The following is a 5,003-nucleotide window of genomic DNA, read 5'->3' as shown; positions in this document are numbered from 1 at the left end:
TACACATGATAGCCCATCCACAAGGCTCTGATCTTTAAAGTTATAACACTTTTCCATTCATGTAAAGATAAAAAGTTACAGAACAGAGAATAGCATTTGTCTTTTTGGAGGTTTATGGGGACATTGTGACCAGATCTACATGGACAGCTGCAAGAACAAAGGCTTCTGGTACCAAGAAGTTTGCAACAACCAGCCATACCATCTCCCTTTTTAGTATTAAAAAAATCCCAGAATTCTAACTGGGGTAAGACTGTTCTTTGGGATTCCAGTCCACCATCTTCTCAGTCTGCTAGCTTTCCAAATAAAGTCACTATTCCTTGTCCCAACAACTCGTCTTTTGATTTATTGGCCTGTCACGCAGCAAGCAGTATGAGCATGGACTCAGTAATAATTTGCCTTATTCTGTGGATCATATATGGTATTGACCAGAGATTTCTAAACTTGACTATAGAATCCTGAAAATACATGCTCAGGTTCAACCTCTGGATATTCTGATATTTTTGGTATGAGTAGAACTTTGAAATATATATTTTTATTACATTTCCCACAACACATTAGAATCCTAGAGGAAAGTTTCTACTTCTATCGATATTTCAACCCTTTAATGCTTACTGAATTAATTAATAATATGTTCACAATGTAATATCTGTCTCTTACCTACAGAAATTCAAAATTTATCAATATGGTTCAATCTAATCTAATTTTCACTTTGGTTTCCTTTAAATGAATCCTCACAATGCCAGTGTTACATATACCTAATACATTTGTCATCATGCCCAATAAGCAGAAAACTTAGGGAATGGTTAAAATAAGGCTCTCTGCTAAGAAAAACAAAACAATAGCAAAAAAGAAAAAAAAGAAAGGAAAAAAGTACTGAATAAATGACTTTTTATTATATCATTAATGGACAGATGATATGTAACAGCAGCACACATAATAGAGAAAATTTTGTTTTCATGCTTCAGACTTTCACTCTGTAGTTGTCTTCTTGCATTCACCTTAAATACTATAATAGATCAATTGACAATTACTTGATCAATAGAGAGTTAGAAAAAAAATGATTGAGATATAGAAAAAGGGACAGTAAGGAACCTTAGAATTTAAAACATGCCACATAAAAAAATCTAATTACAAAAAAAGGGAAATACAGATTTTCCCAGTATAAATGCTTCATTTGTTGTTTTATCGTAAATGCAATAATGCCAATTTCTAGCATATAATTATGTGGTTCTGATTCAGATGGTGATATAATAAAGGTGGCTTCTGTATTTTCATTTATTATCTGCTCATGAGATTCTAAGTTGGAGTATTAGCTTTGTTTAACAACTTAATGGACAGGGTACAAGATATTTTTGAAGAAAGCTAAGAACTGGAAAGTTGTGGTAAAGCTCATTTTCTGATAGAAGATAACAGGAAAGTTTGGAGTCCGCACAATACCCACAATTGTTATGACATAAGAATTCCAGTGATTTGAAAATTCTGAAGGAGAAAAATGTCTATTTCCCCCAGCTGAAAAAGCAAAACCTGGAATAGGTCTACTCACACCATATCAAAGCTTTCAAATTATTCATATAATGTTACCATCTATGTCTTTTAATTTTCATACACACACACCACATACTTCTTTCTGAAGGAGGATTCATTTTACAATTGATGAGCATATTCTATACAATTTTCCATGAAAACTAATTATAAGTCAAGGGTATATTTTGCAACTGATGGCATATTAGAATTGAGAAAATACTGTATTCAAGTCACAAATTTAGTTAATGATTAGTTTTTCTGCTTAAATGAAACTGTGCTACACTGATGCTATGAGCCTAGGCCTGGAGAAAGAGGAAATTTCTTGGAAATCAAGAGAAGAACTGGGGTAAGATCAAGATGATACCATCCATGCACTTCAACCAGGTACAATTAATTTAACAACTTATTGGGCAACCCAAAGTTCACAGCTATTCAGTACTTCATTCAGTTCCCATACAGTCAGAAGGGTACTGCCCTGTCCCTCCTAGATTAACAAAAACTGGGTGGTTCCAGAAAAGTAATAAAGATAAATTGAAAGAAGAAACTTCAAACAGTTCTAAAATCAAACAAAGTAGGTCCGATATTCACACTTCCCAGAGAAAGAGAGTAAGTATTTTTGAAGTGTGTTAAATAAAACCTATTCTTATGGGCTCCCTCAAGCTGATTGCCAAATTTTCAGAAACGTTGTGAGCCAGTTGTTAAATTATTGGTAACTTGAAATCAGCCATAGTGGGAGTATCTACAACAGGGAAATCAGCACATGGTACAAGTCTGGGCCTTTTGTTCTCCTATGAGCCAATTTACCTGCACAGCACATGCAGAAGCATGTTACAGTCGGATGTTTGCATTTTAGAAAGAGGTAAAAACTATCTTTTTTATTGAAAAACATATGCTTTGGGACAACTGTTTCTCTTTTTCAAAATGTATTAACTTTTTATGTTTCTGTTTTTAGAGATTATCTGCAAAACACATGACACTCTATTGGTGGGACAAAATTCATTATCTCTACAAGCAGTATCTTAGATCAAAAAACAAGTTGACCTAGTTCTGACCTAGCCTCATTAACCAAATATCATTTAAAAATATTTGCTGGTCAATAGTTCTAAAGATACATGAAGTCTTCTTACCTTAAACCATGTAGGAACTATTGCTCTAAATTAAAACTAAATTACACACACACACACACACACACACACTGACATGGGCCATAATCTTCCAATCCAAATACAGTGATTATCATCCACAAAGAACACACCCTTTTGGGTATCTGAAATCTACAGAGAAGACAGCAGAGGACCTACTGAGCATGACCCATTTAGACATGGCTCCCTGAAGACATCACAAGGTCCTAAACAACATTCCCTCACTTGAAATCTGACTGCCTGATCCAATGAAAACACAGGCCTCTGTGAACCCTGAATTGAGGATAGAGGATAAAATGTCTGACTTGATCTAAGATTATTATATATGAAGATGTCATATGTAAATGTTTTGAGAAAAAATATAAAAGATTTTTTTAAACCAAGACATTTTAAAGCATGAATTTAGTCCAAATAGGGGACTAAATGGGTCCTAAATAACCAATTTCTTTTTACAATTTTCATAAATACTGATCAATGTATTTTTTGGAAGCATTACAGTATTCATATAATTGTTTTTCATATTAAAAATTGACCTGGTCTCAGTTAATCTGTGTATAGCAAGGCAATCTGTGCACCATTTTGGGAGAAGAAGGCTACAGCCAGCAATACAACATAAATAGCATATACATTTGCTACATGTTCTGTAGGAAAGAAAAAGCCCTTATAAAACCTTTATAAAGCTTATGACTCTTGAATCAAATGTTAGTAACGACAGTAAACAAAATGTCATTTCTACGCAAAAGCAAGGAGAATGTTAGCTCACAAGGAGCTCAAATATTCTAGAACATCTATTGCATAAGGAAAGAAGGCATATTTATAGGAATAAATAAAGGTGGGTGATTAAAATAACTGTAGATGAGTTTTTAAATTTAACTCCACTTTACTTTGGTCATGAATACTAAATATCCACATCCCCAAATCTGCTCTAATGTACAGACAGTTCCCTTGTTGTCCCTAAAATACTTTGGTTATCAACCTATCTCAGGGCCCCTGCATTTGCTATTTCCTCTGTGTGGGATGTTCTTCTCCCTGATAATCAGGAAGGCTCACTCCTTCACTTTCTTCAGGCCTTGGCTTAAATACCACCGTGTAAGTGTGTCCTTCAAATATAAAAAAGCAAATTACATTCCATTCCCCCATCCAGCATTTCTTCTCTCTCTTAGCCTTTCTCCACAGCCCTTATCATCACCTGATAGAGAATATATATACTTTTAAATCTTTTGTTGCCTATATATTATCATAAGAGCAGGATTATTATCTATTTTAGTCACTGCTATATCCTGAACATCAAAAGCAATGTCCACATGGAGTGATAGCTTAATAAATAAATCTTAAATAAGTAAAAATAACCACAGGGTCAGAAGGAACCCAAATGTTCTCTGATAGCTTCAACATTAATTCATTGCAAAACCACAACTAGAATAACTGCCCCTCAAAATAAAAAGCATTGTGTTTAAACATAGTAAACACTACTTCTGCACAATCCTTTTATTGAATCTTAACAACTGTATTATTCTAATATCTGGAGGAAAGGATTTTGGGGTTTTTTTTACGTATCACCAAAAGAAAGCTACTTACAATTTTAATCCCTCTAGCATGCAAACTATAGGAAAACAAAAAGCTTTATGGGCCAAAACTTAATGCAGATGGAGAAATTAAATAGGAAAATCAACAGACTCTTATAAATATTGAATTTATTTTTCAATTAGAGAAGAATTTAAAAGACTTAAAAGAAAGATCATCTGAATTATATGTATGTAGCCCACAAGGATGGCTGAGAATTCTGTTCTAACAGACTTCAACTTCTGAAGTGAAAAATAAACATGTCTAGAAGATAAGAATAATCACTATCACCATAGCACTTTCTACGTTTTGGGAGCTCTGCTTGAATTAACCATTATCCTATAACAATTCTGCAGGGTAAGTTTTTCTTTTCCGTTTTCATACATTTAAAAAAAAAAGAGGTACTAGAATTTTGCACTGAATTAATGTTGAAGTGATCAGAGAACATTTCGGTTCCTTCTGACCCTGTGGTTATAATAATTCATGTAAGGTGTATTACCTGAGCTATCACTATATGCAGACATTGCTTAGGTACTTAGCAGAGAATAAAATAGGTACTGATAAAATAAATGATTGAGTAAATAAACAAGGGAAGAAGTGACAAATCTCCCTTTCAGAAGAATTCGGGATAATTTATGCAGATATTTTTCTTTCAAGGATGTGGAGTTTAAGCCCCTCCCTATTCTTGAGTGTAGGCTCCACTTATGTACTTACTTTCTTCCAAACAGTAGAGTGTGGAAAAGGGAGAGAGGGGAAGAGGAACTTTACAGTGGA

The sequence above is a fragment of the Camelus dromedarius genome, chromosome 1 (genome assembly GCF_036321535.1).
Source record: "Camelus dromedarius isolate mCamDro1 chromosome 1, mCamDro1.pat, whole genome shotgun sequence".
Classification (NCBI taxonomy): Eukaryota; Metazoa; Chordata; class Mammalia; order Artiodactyla; family Camelidae; genus Camelus; species Camelus dromedarius.
Note: the sequence above shows the minus strand (reverse complement) of the source record.